Source organism: Oryx dammah, unplaced genomic scaffold (genome assembly GCF_014754425.2).
Source record: "Oryx dammah isolate SB20612 unplaced genomic scaffold, SCBI_Odam_1.1 HiC_scaffold_8, whole genome shotgun sequence".
Classification (NCBI taxonomy): domain Eukaryota; kingdom Metazoa; phylum Chordata; class Mammalia; order Artiodactyla; family Bovidae; genus Oryx; species Oryx dammah.
In genome coordinates, this window is record NW_024070192.1 from 5,303,299 (window position 1) to 5,316,648 (window position 13,350).

General features: G+C 51.3%; 1 long non-coding RNA gene across 1 annotated transcript; it reads right to left on the reverse strand.

Annotated features, from left to right (window-relative positions):
* Nucleotides 1-1,425: 1,425 nt before the first annotated feature.
* Nucleotides 1,426-10,965, reverse strand: LOC120866560. The gene is made up of 3 exons (XR_005721702.1): nucleotides 10,954-10,965; nucleotides 3,872-3,875; nucleotides 1,426-1,521 (listed from the first exon to the last, which is right to left on the reverse strand). It is a non-coding gene; the product is annotated as an uncharacterized LOC120866560 (long non-coding RNA).
* Nucleotides 10,966-13,350: the final 2,385 nt, after the last annotated feature.

The following is a 13,350-nucleotide window of genomic DNA, read 5'->3' on the forward strand; positions in this document are numbered from 1 at the left end:
AGAGCCCTGCTAGTGTTTCCCAGAAATGAGCTAACAGAAAAAGATGAACCACATTATCGGCAAGAGGTGGTCCCGAGCCGCTGATAAAGGCTCTGCGGGGCTCCCCCAGACGGACACCCTTCTGTCGTTGTCTCCGGGGAGCTCTGCTGGAGGGCGGCTCCTGACAACCAGATATGCTCCTGGGCCTCCAGAGGGAGGAGCAGAAAAGGGACTGAGGAAGGGAAGAGCATCTGTTTGAGCCCAGAAAAGGCTGGTCTTCTCCCCCAAGAGACCGCCTCGGAGGGAAATGCAGCCTGGAAGAAACGCACTTAGAGAAGGCGGACTGCTGTTGCTCGTTGAGGCTCTGCCGGAGGCTCGGAACCCTGCACTTCAATCCTCAGTGCCATCGTGAGTCCCATTTCTCAGACGAGAAAGAGGAAAGACTATGGGGCTCTCCTGGTGGGCCAGTGGCTGAGACTGTGCTCCCGACGCGGGGGCCTGGGTTCCATCCCTGGCCGGGATATTCGATCCCACATGCTGCAGTGAAGACAGATGACCCACCCAGTACAGCCAAATAAATAATTATTTTTAAAAAAAGAGAGAGAAAAAGGCTAAATAACTCGCCCAAGATGACACAGCTAAGTCCAGATTGTACACAGGAAAAACCCAAGCAGTGGGGCTCTGGAGCCCTCAGCTCCAGCTGCAGAACCACAAAGCAGCAGGAAAGGAAACAGATTCTCGCTGGAGCCCGAACGATCTTGTTACTGAACTGAGCCATGGTGGGCAAAGGACAGTCGTCAGCGGCACCATCATACTGAGGGGACAGACTCCCATCTGTCAAAGAAGGGTTCACACTGTTTCAAGGAGAACTGAGGCACTTTGCTTCAAGGCAGTTACGATGATGTCACCCTCTGCCCCCTCCCCACCCCCAGCCCCAGCCCACGTCCACGCCGAAGACCTCGATTAAATCCGTTCCTGGAGCCCAGCGCACAGCCCAGGGGTGAAGAGGCGCTGAAGACGTCATTCAGCATCCTCTTTGTCCCAATGTGATGTGACACGTTGCCCAGAGGTTCCAGGCGCTTAAAGGAACAGCATCCTCAAACCAGCAGGTCCTGGGGCCTGTGTGCACTTTGCGGGGGTGCTCTCACCTCCTTCCCTCCCTTTGCACTGACTCCCAGGTCCTTGGGTGGATCATCTGGGGCTTGTGTTCTTCTGTTGGACCCTGGCGTCTCCCTACCTTCTGGGCACACAAAGGGAGGCTCTGAAAGAAATGAGGTTTAAGCGATGTCTGTTTTGCCCCCTTGAGTCTGCCCTCTACGTTCAAGGCAAAGAGATTATGTGTTGATCCAGTGGCTGTAAAAAAGAGGTGAGAGTGAAGAAGGGTCTCTGTATTCCTCCTCCTCCTTTTTTAAAAAAATAGTTTTTTTGGCTGTTTGGATCTTAGCTGTGGCTCATGGGACCTAGTTCCCCAGGCAGGGATCGAACTGGACCCCTGGCATTGGGAGGTGCAGAGTCTTAGCCACTGGACCACCAGGGAAATCCCTCTGTATCCCTTCTCATTTGTGAGGAGATTAAGGAAGATGTGTAGAGAAACATGTTTGTGGGCTGGGTGTAACTGTCAAAACTCATCATGGCGGCTACAGAGTTTGTTTTCTCCAGGGTTTTCAGTTTGCTAATGTGGTCTTGGCACACACGTGTGAGTGTGTGTGTGTACATATGTACATCCTTCCCCTGCCCCTGTGATGCCTTTGAGTCATAACAAAAGCTCATCCTAGCCTGATGTCAAGGCTAATTTAGGCTCCCCAGCCTGACAGCTTGATGCCGCGGGATGCTAGCGCTCTCTCCTCTCCCAGCCCTCTGTCCCTTCCACAAGCCAGTTGTTCTCCAGAAAGCAGTCACGGCTGAAGGCAAAGGACATGTTAGGTAAGCTGGCAATAAGAGTCAGTTTCAGGCAGCAGATTTCTGAGTAGCAAGTCAAACCTCAGCTGAGTGGCAACTAGGGAGTCTTCCAGCAAAATAAAATATTTCTCGTCTAAGGCCAGTGGGAGGTTACTCAGAGAGAGAACTGTGGTAAGGAGGCTTATGGGTCTCGAAATGGAATTTATAATAAATTATATGAAAAGTAAAAGATGCTTGGTCATTGGAGGAAAAGCTATGACAGACCTAGATAGAGTATTAAAAAACAGAGACATCAACAAAGGTCTGTCTAGTCAAAGCTATTGTTTTTCCAGTAGTCATGTATGGATATGAGAGTTGGACCATAAAGAAGCCTGAGCACGAAAGAATTAATGCTTTTGAACTGTCGTGTTGGAGAAGACTCTTGAGAGTCCCTTGGACTGCAGGGAGATCCAACCAGTCCATCCTAAAGGAAATCCACCCTGAATATGCATTGGAAGGACTGATGCTGAAGCTCCAGTATTTTGGCCACCTGATAAGTATAAGGCAGATTCACATAAAATGTGGCTTTCTCTTTTTTGTTGGAGGGCACGCATGTCACACAGCTTGCAGGATCTTAGGGACTGAACTCGAGCCCTCTATAGTGGAGGTGCGGAGACCTAACCACTGGACCACCAGGGAATCCCTAAAATGTGGATTTCTGGTTCTCGAAGAACCTGCAGCACAGGGCCGTCCTCCCCGGCAGCGGCGAGCGCCACCCCTTGCAGGAGGCTGCCGGGCTCCCTGGCTTCCTGGGCCTCCGTCTTCCGAGGCCTCATGTCACCTGTCATCTAGTCGCTACGCGTGGCTATTATGTTATTTCCCTTCCTCTCTGTTGGCCGCTCTCCTGTGGGTCCTTGCTGCCTGCTCCTGGGGCATCTGTGTGTCCCCCTGGGTCGGGCCGTGTAGACACAGCTCCCTGGGGCAGAACCCCAGGAAGCCCCCTCCCGCACACCGGGGTGAGATCCCTGTGTTGTGACTGGACCAACTCCACCCCCATCCAAGGGCAATAGAAACAGCCGGCCACTGATTCACGGTCCCGCATCTACCAGACTGGTCCAGGCAGGAGGACGAGGCTGGACAAGCACAGGCAGCAGGGTGATTACAGAGGGCAGGCCGAGGTGGGGGCGGGAGGTGAGTGGGGAGACTGCAAACAGATGTGTTCACAGCCACCATCCAGAGGCTCAGCACCCCGCCGCCCCCACGGGGCTCCTTCCAAGAAATGACAAGGGGGCTTCCTCCTGAGGAGGGTCCTCTGCCTTCCCACTCTTCCCAGCCACCCTTGTCTTCTAGAGTCTTCCTGTGCCTTCCCAGCTATTGGCTGGCCAAGTCCCTTAACAATACTAAAAAAGGTTTCCGGGGGGCTCAGTGGTAGAGTCTGCCTGCCAAGCAGGGGTTGCAGGTTCGATCCCTGGGTGGGGAAGATCCCCTGGAGAAGGGAATGGCAACCCACTCTACTATTTTTGCCTGAAAAATTCCACGGGCAAAGGAGCCTGGCAGGCTACAGTGCACGGGGCCACAGTGTCGGACACGACTGAGCGCACACACACACACACACACACACACACACACAAAGTAAGCAACGCCAAGGCTGCCAGCCGTATTTTAGGGTCACCTCTGGAGCTCTGAACTCAAGGAATGACTTTTTCCCCAGAAGAGACAGTGGAACAGAAGCAGTCCAGGACTGGGGGGTCAGAGATGCGCCTCCAGCTGGGGTCCCCACAGGAGTGTGGGCAGGTCCCTTCTCCCCGAGGAGTGCTGAGCGCCTTTCGAACCGGGACACTTGGTGATTGGACTTAGTCCCCAGGCATGGAGGATGTCACTGAAGACCCTGGTCCTGTCACCTGGGGGCAGGGGACTTGGGCCTCTGTAAGACGAAATGAGTTCATGAATGTGAAGCACTTAGCAGGGTGTCTGGTAAGTGTGAACTCTCACTCTTACTTACGTGCATTGTTACCCTTCTTGAGTCGCTAAGTCGTGTCCCACTCTTTGCGGCCTCATGGACTGTAGCCCGCCAGCCTCCTCTGTCCCTGGGATTCTCCAGGCAAGAATACTGGAGTGGGTTGCCATTCCCTTCTCCAGGGGATCTTCCCAACCCAGGCATTGAACCTGTGTCTCCTGCATTGTGGGCAGATTCTTCACCACTGTACCACCTGGGAAGCCCATTGTGTATGTACTTGACTGCATTTGAGAGTCCCTTGGACAGTAAGGAGATCAAACCAGTCCATCCTAAAGGAAATCAGTCCTGAATATTCATTGGAAGGACTGATGCTGAAGCTCCAGTACTTTGGCCACCTGATGTGAAGAACTGACTTATTGGAAAAGACCCTGATGGTGGGAAAGATTGAGGGCAGGAGGAGAAGGGGGCAACAGAGGATGAGATGGTCGGATGGCATCACCGACTCAACGGACATGAGTTTGAGCAAGCTCGGGGAGTTGGTGACGGACAGGGAGGCCTGGGGTGCTGCAGTCCACGGGGTCGCAAACGGTCAGAGACGACTGAGCGACTGGACTGGACGGCACTGGCTGCATCTGGGTGTCCTCCGGGGCTGCTCTGATGCCGGGTCCTAGTAGGAAACGGGGAATGGGGAGCCGGGCCTTGCGAGGGTGTGTGGACCTGGGCTAGGCCAGAAGCCTGCCTAGGCTCCCCATGGACCAGGCACACGTCAGCCTGAGGAGACAGGCAGGTTCTGCCCCCCCACCCTGCTCCCCATCTGTCCCCCCGGCCCCTTGTCCCTACCCAGCGACGGCCACAGAGGGAGCAAGGCCCCCAGAGTTCCGGTCACCAGCATCTGTGATTAATATTTTGCAGGTTAGTGGCGGGTGAGGGTTTTTCCTGACCTCGGGGAATGACTGTTGTTTGGCTCTCAGAGGTGGAAACAATTTAAGAAGTGGGGAAGTTGGGGAGAAACAGGAAAATAAGCATCCCATGGTTGCCAGTTTCACTCAGGGGCTGGCTGGCAGTTTTCTAGAGAAATCTAAAACTGTTGGGGGAGGAGCGGAAGGGAGGCCTGAGGTCTGGGCGGTGCCCACCTGGGCTTCTGCCAGCCTCTGCGAGGCCACTGAACCAAGACTCCCAGAGATAGAGGATGCACACCGGGGCTGCAAGCAAAGCTTATTACCTGTTCCCTGGGGCTGCCGTAACAGATGACCGCAAATGGGGGGTTTATAGCCACAAAAATGTATTATCTCACAGTCCTGGGGGCTGGAAGTCCAGAACCCAGATGTCAGCAGGACCACATCCCCGCTGTGAGGCCCTGGGGAAGAAGCCTTCCTCGCCTCTCCCAGTTTCAGGTGACCCGACCATCCTTGGCACCCTCGGCTTGTGACCACATCCCTCCAACCTGTGCCTCCGTCTCCAGGTGGCCTCCGTGTGTCTGTGTTTTCTCTTCCCCTTCCAAGGACACCAGTCACTGGCCCGAGAGTCCACCCGAATCCTGTGTGACTTCATCGCAGCTAACTACACCTGCAAAGACCCTGCTTCCAAATAAGGCCACATTCAGAAATTCCAGGTGGACATGAATTGGTGGTGGGGGCATGATTTACACTGGGCTTCCCAGGTGGCTCAGCAGTAAAGAATCTGCCTGCAGTGCAGGAGACACAGGTGATAATCACGCAGGTTCCATTCCTGGGTCGGGAAGATCCCCTGGAGGAGGGCTCGACAACCCACTCCAGTGTTCTTGCCTAGGAAATCCCAGGGACAGAGGAGCCTGGTGGGCTACAGTCCATGGGGTCACAAAGAGTCAGAAGGAACTGAGCATGCATGCAGACTCTTCATCCTGTTACAGCACCCTCAACTTCCTAAACTCCATAAAGTCCTGCAAAGTATAGACCAGACCAGGAGTCAGCTCCTGAGGTTGTTTTTGTATGGCCCAGGAACTATGAATGATTTTCACATTTTAAAATGATTCAGCAAGAATAAAAACCAGAATATTTTGTGACATGTGAAAATGGTACAAAATTCTGTCTCCAGGGCTCATAAGTAAATCTTGATTGGATCATAGCCAGGCACATTTGCTTAGGTATTGTCTTTGGAGGCCTCCTGCCCCCAAAAGCCTGAAATATTTACTATCTGGTCCTTGACAGAGAACCTTTGCTCAGCCCTGCAGGCAGACATCGCTATCTTGAAATAATGTTTCCTGCCCGGCCTGTGGCCGCTGGAAGGGTGGAGGCCTCTCCGCGGGCTCACATCTCCTCCTTTAGTTCAAGCAGTGTTTGAACCTGGGCTGAGGGTGCTTGGAGGTTAAAGACAGGAAGCGGTGGAGCCTGGTGGACCTGGGCTGGAACCCTGGCCCTGGCCTTCACCCGGCAGGCACGTTCCTCCACCTCTCCAGTTCTGTTGTTGTTCAGTGGCTAAGTCCTGTCCAACTCTTTGGGACCCTATGGACTGCAGCACGCCAGCCTTCCCTGTCCTTCACCATCTCTCACAGTTTGCTCAAATTCAAGTCCATCAAGTCAGTGATGCCATCCAACAATCTCATCCTATGTCGTCGCCTTCTCCTCCTGCCTTCAATCTTTCCCGGCATCAGGATCTTTCCTAATGAGTCAGCTGTTTGCATCAGGTGGCCAAAGTATTGGAGCTTCTCCAGGTCTAGGTGTCCTTATCTGCTAAAGGAGGAAGAGGTGACATTCCTGCATTCCTGGTGAGCCTGCAATGTGGTAAGGAGGCTGCAGAAGAAGCTTTCGGCACAGTGATGGGCGGGGTCTAGTCGACAAAGACCATCTGGTATCGTTTTTTGTCTTGTGGCTCCAGTTGGCTCAGGAGGTTACAGGCAAAAATGTCAAAGACCTCTTACATTCTCTAACCTACCAGAGGAGCTTCCCAGGTGGCTCGGTGGTAAAGAACCCGCCTACCAGTGCAGGAGATTCGGATTTGATCCCTGCGTCGGGAAGATCCCCTGAAGAAGGAAATGGCAACCCACTCCAGTGTTCTTGGTGGGAAATCCTATGGACAGAGGAGCCTGGTGGGCTACAGCCCAAGGGGTCGCAAAGAGTGGGACATGACTGAGTGGCTGAGTATACAACCTACCAGAAGTTCCCAGCCATCCTGGGGAGAGCTCCCCCAAAGCCGCATGGGTCTAATTACACCCCCGTCAACACTGAGAAAAGGAAGAAAGGGGAGTATGTCTCCTCTGCTGGGGGGTCAGAGTAGAACTCTCCAGGAAGGCACAGGTTCTGTGTGCCCACCTTGCTCTCTGCCCCTGGGGGAGCCTGGCCCGGGCAGACTGCATCCCAGTGGGGCCTGACTTCCTGCCGAGTGTGGACCACTCTCCCGGGCTCGAGAGTGGAGGATGGAAGGAGAGCCAATGGGGAGAGGGTCGTGGCTCTCCGTGCCGCCCACTGCCCACCACCCCCAAGCTGGCACTGTCGGGCTGGCTTCATCCAGCCTTCTCTGTCTGCAGGCCCCAGTAACTTCCTCCTTTCACAGCAGGCTCAGGGTGGAAGTGGTGCCTAGCTCTTCCTAACCCCAGGTCCTATGGTTCCCCTGTGGCTCCCCCAAACCATATCGCAACGTGATACATGGTCTTTCTATGAAACTTTCCTCGAATGGCCCTAATTGGATCGCTCTGTTGCCTTCCAGCATGTCAGTTACTCTCTAAAAAGGCACCTTAGCTCTGCCCTGCAAAATCCCCCAAATTTCTAAGATGCAGAAGTTTCCAACTGACAAGATTTCCAGCTTCAGAGAGTTCTGAGGCTGGGTAGAGGATGACTTGGTGAGGGAGCCGATGGCTTGAACCAGAACTGTGCCTAAAGCCATGAGCTCTTGGACGGCTTCACATAAATGTCATTTTATCCACGAACAATAGCAATAATCCCTTAAATGTGTAGCGTGTTTTACGGCTTACAAATCACACTCATGTGTAATCTCCCTGCTGACACCCAGACATTCTCGGTGAGGAGGCCAGTGCAGTTTTCAGCATCTCCTTTCTCTGGTGGAAGAATCTGAGGGTCTGTGAATTTGGCTTGAGCCCCTACATCTGGTACACAGTGAGGATCGGAACCAACTGGCTGATCTAACACATAAAAAAAATAGAGGCTGCCTGGTTAGATTTGAATGCCAGATAATGACAAACAATGTTTTAGGATAAATATATCCTATGCAAAATTTGGTTTGTATTTTATCTGTCAACCCTAAGTGGACCCTGAGTTTTCTACGTTCAAGGCCTGTGCGTTCTGTCATAGCAACTGTGCCGACCAATAAGATTAATACAGATGGCTCAGCCCAGCACTGATTCCCCTCACCCCACCCCCACCTCCCGATTCCTACCAGATGTCACAAATAATTGGTCAGTCTGGCGAAGTGGGCGGGGAGGAGGATCTGTCTCTTGTCCTCTTAGACATATGTATAAACAAGGCCTCCTCCGTCAGAAAAGCGGGCAGGGCAGCTTTCCAGACCTGGAGCCCTCGGTAGGGAGAACCGGCCTGGAGACCACACAGATCCTCAAGTGGCAGGACAAGGAGTCAGGGAAAAATAAGAGGGAGGAACTTGCATCAGGACCCTCTGAATTTGGGGTCATGGTATCCCCCTGCCCCCAGCAGAGGTGAAACTGAGCATAAGGTCCAGCATTGGAAGAAACCCAACTTGCTGGCACCTCCACACCACCCAAGTCACACTTGTGTCCAGTGGATGGTCCTTGGGTTCTCCCGGACCTTCAGCATGCAGTCCCAGGGCCCACCTGCAGGGCACGCGTCAAGCTGGGCCCGCTGGCCGCCTCCACTGTCAGTGACCACCTATCAGGAGGAGGACCAGGTCATTTATTGACCCAGTGAAAGGAAGTGTCATAGATAATTACAGCAGGACAGAAGGTGTGGCACGGAACCTATCGTGACCCTATTCATCGGCTGCTTTATCTGGGCTCCACAGGCGCTGTTGAGCAGATTATTAATACAAACCCTTCAATACTAGGAGGCGGCAGGCAGCTTGTGCAGGGGGTGGGTGTTCAGCCAGCCCAGCCCTCACTGTCTTGCAGCAAACACCCCCCCACCGCCCCCACCTGCCATGAGAAGGAGACCTTCAGGTCAGAGTCAGGTCCGTACTAGGCTGGTCCCACGTCCACACACCAGCCTTCAGGGCCAAGTCCATAGAAGTCGTCCTGGTATTCAGATCCTCAGGAGCAATGGGTGATATTCTTTGGGCTCTGACCCTCTGTGTCCTCTGGGGTGACCTGGGCATTGGCTGAACCTCTGACTAAGAAGGAATAAACCCCAACCTGAGGGGCTTGGTTGACTGGGATGGTCAACTTTGGGAGGAAAGGGAACCAAACACTATTTCAGTTCAGTTCATTCCCAGGGTACAGATAAGCTTCTGAGCAATTGGCCTTAGACAACCCAGGGGGAAGTGGTGAGGCCTCCTGGGTTTCCTGGCCTCTCGGGGCCAATGTGGTGGGTGGGTGGGTTCCGTGTGTGCTGGAAGCCTTGGGGCAGGCAGTCGGCAGCCCTTCTTGAATCTGGCGGAACCCATGGGCTGACGGAGCTGGAGCTGACCCAGGCTCATCTTCTCTTACCCTCTTATATTGCACCCTAACACGACCTCCTCCATAACCCATAACCTCCAGAGCAAGCTGCTTTAAGTGATTCCTCCCTGCCAGAAGCTAGGATGTCAGAAGGGAAAACAGCAGTTGAACTCTCAGCCTGCAGACTGCAACCAAGCCTCAGAACCAAAGTGCTTTGCCATCACGATGGGGAAACTGAAACACAGAGCCTCTGACAGTTCAGGACGCGCCCTTCCCTGTGCAGGACAGAGAAAGTGGGAAGGAGGCGGCCAGGATGTCGCCTCCATCTAAAAGTTTATTTCTCTGTGATTTGTTCCGTGAGTCTGATGTTGCAAGGGCAGAAGTTGCATCCGTTCCACAGACAAGGGAGGGGAGGCTGGTGGAAGTTGAGTTCAAGCTCAAGTTGGAATTTCTGGGAACCTAGGTCTGCCAGCCCCATACACTTTTTGGTTAGACTTGCCAATCAAGAGTCCTTTTCCTGATTGGTGATGCTGAGAGTTCTTAGAAAAGAAATCTGAGAGGCTTCTTTGATGTTTTCCCAGTGAGGTTGCTTTTTCTCAGTGGACAGAAGGAACATTACCTACAATCCAGGCCAGTATATTGTATCACCCTGTGTCTCATTGGTTTTGGAAAGCACCTTCCTTTCCCCTCCCCGCTTGCCTCTCAGCAGATTCACCATCCCCATTGTTTCGGTGAAGGAATTGTCTTTTTTCTCCCTCTCTCTCTCTCTGGTGTATTTGACTGGTATCTTTGCTGGAAACAGTCACAGACCGTGCCCACTGGCCACAGATAGGGAGGGGCTGGTTGAGGATTAGAAACGCTGAGACTGAATTCCAGAACACCAAGAGGCTTCTCTTGGGTCTGCTGCTGCTAAGTCGCTTCAGTCATGTCCGATTCTGTGCGACCCCAGAAACGGCAGCCCACCAGGCTCCCCCGTCCCTGGGATTCTCCAGGCAAGAATACTGGAGTGGGTTGCCATTTCCTTCTCCAATGCGTGAAAGTGAAAAGTGACAGTGAAGTTGCTAAGTCGTGTCCAACTCTTAGCGACCCCATGGACTGCAGCCCACCAGGTTCCTCTGTCCATGGGATTTTCCAGGCAAGAGTATTGGAGTGGGGTGCCATCGCCTTGTCTGTCTCTTGGGTCTAGAACAAACAAGCTTCTACCACCCAGAAGACACGCTTTTTGGTGGCTCAAGCCCTTCCTTCAGATCTCATTGTTTCCTTGGCTCTTCTTGTCAGTGTGGTTGATGGTAGATTACCTGTTTCCCCTGAGAAACTAAGAGGGATTTCAATGGAGCAGACGTGCATGCGTGCGTGCTCCATCTGGTCTGACTCATTTGCGACCCCATGGACTGCAGCCCGCCAGGCTCCTTTGTCCATGGGATTTCCCAGGCAAGAATACTGGAGTGGGTTGTCATTCCCTTATCCAGGGGATCTTCCTCACCCAGGGATCGAACCGGAGTCTCTGTGTTGCAGGCAGATTCGTTACCAGGGAGCCACCTGGGAAGGCGGCGGGATAAGTTAGGAGTTTGTGATTAGCAGATACTCGCTGCTGCTGCTGCTCAGCCACTTCAGGCGTCTCAGACTCTTTGCAACCCCAGCGACCATAATCCCCCAGGCTCCTCTGTCCATGGGATTTTCCAGGCAAGAATACTGGAGTATTCATGAATACTGGGTTGCCACTTCCTTCTCCAGAGGATCTTCCCCACCCAGGGATCTAACCCACATCTCTTAAGTTTCCTGCATTGGCAGGCAGCTTCTTTACCTAACAAAGGCCACCTGGGAAGCCCAGATACTTACTACTATATATAAAATAGATAACCAACAAGGACCTACTGTATAGCACAGGGAACTCTACTCAGAATTCTGTAATAACCTATAAGGAAAAAGAATCTGGGGGAAAAAAAGGTATATATGTATGTGTATAACTGGATCACTTTGCTGTTCACCTGGAGCTAACATAACAGTGTAAATCAACTGTACTCCAGAAAAAAAAAAAAAAGACACTTCGAGTCTCAGTCTGCAAGTGACCACTCTAGAACCGAACCCACTCTTCTGACTCATTCTTCTGGAATGTCTTCCCCTTGCTATCCTTTAACCAAACCTCCTCAAATCAGTTGGCATGGACTCTAAGCTAATGTGGTTGGGTTCCGTATTGTGTACAGTGTGAAGGTATTAGGTGGTCAGAATCGCCCTTGAAAATCCCTTACTCATCTTGAAAACTAGTTACAGAGTGGGCAGGGTTTGTCCTGTCATATATACAGAAGCTCCCTTCTCTGATCTCCACTTAACAAATTAGCCGTATTAACTGATTCTTTCTGCTAAACATGAAGAAATCTATCAACCTCCAAATGCCGAAGGCTAATGGCCTGCTTTCTGCCATACCCACACACTCCCACTCCTACCAAACTGAGTTGGATGTTTACAAAGAGTTGCTGAGCACTGTTCCCAAACTTGTTTATGCCAGTTGTGCTTTTTATAGTAATTACATAATTTAATGAAATATGATGTAAGTGAGTAGGACAAGCATGAAAAAGGAGAAGAGTACATCGGATGCTTTGGAAAAGAAGTACTTTGATAACACAAAGTTTCCAAAATGAAAGAGTGTGGAGTTAGTCATGGACAAGAACTGTAGAGTATTAGGGAAAGAATAATAACATCTAGGAACTTCCCTGGAGGTCCAGTGGTTAAGAATACATGTTCCACTGCGGGGGGCACAGGTTTGATCCCTGGCCAGGGGACTAAGATCCCACTGGCTGAAGGGCATAGCCAAAAACAATCAAATAAAATAAAGTCTAGGGTTTGGCTTTTATACCAATTCATCATGTCTACTCTGGGACGTGGAGATTCTCTGTATTCACCCGTTCCTCTAATTCTGGGGGCAGCAGTTGGTCCTGAGACTTCGTTCACTTCTCTTATGAATCTAAGAAGTGTTGATTTTTCCATTTGCTTGGTTTTCTACTCGTTGTTTGAATGGGCTGGCACTTTCCAAGCTCCTCACAAGCCAGAAACTGGAAATCTTCAGTTCCAAGTTCCTGTACATTTTTGCTTTACTTTAAAGAGGTAGAAACTGGAATTCACTGATGATACATTTTAGATGTGTAAGAAAGACCAAAACTCTACACACAGAAAAAAAAAAAGGAAAAGCACTACATCCACTATGAACAGATTGGTGGATTAATCTACATTTTCAAGTTTTAAGTAAAAATAAAGTGAAGAAGGTACATACCTACTTACGTGTTTTAAATTCCCTGCTTTAATTATGTCTTGATTGGTTGAGTAGCCTTTGTATGTATAAATATCTGGCAGGCATTGTACAGGCTTCCCAGGTGGCTCAATGGAAAAGAACCTGTCTGCCAGCACAGGAGATGTGAGTTTGATACCTGGGTTGGGAAGATGCCCTGGAGAAGGAAACGGCAACTCAGTCCAGGATTCTTGCCTGGAAGATCGCATGAATAGAGGAACCTGGTGAGCTGCAGTCCGTGGGACCGAAAAAGAGTACGATGATTTAACAAGCAAAACAAAAAACTCATTATACAACGTAGACTAAATAAAAGAAGTGTACTATGTAAAATTGAGTGGCATCACAGGTACTATTTTATTATGATGATTTTCACTTTTGGCCACACCCATGGCACGCGGGATCTCAGTTCCCTGACCAGGGACTGGACCCATGCCCCTTGCTTTGGAGCACAGAATCTTAACCACTGGCCTGCCAGGGAAGTCCTGCATTATCTGTTCTATTAAAATTATTTCCCATCACTCTCTCTTATTTGAATCCATCTGACTTAACTTGTGGGAGAAGAATGTAGTCGAGCCTAAGACCTGTGTACTCAGAAATTCAGCAAGTCAAGCCCTAACTCTAAATCCGGGTGGATTAACTAGGATAGAGTGGCCACATGCCACAGTGGTTCTTGCTACATCAGGATCACTAGGATACGAG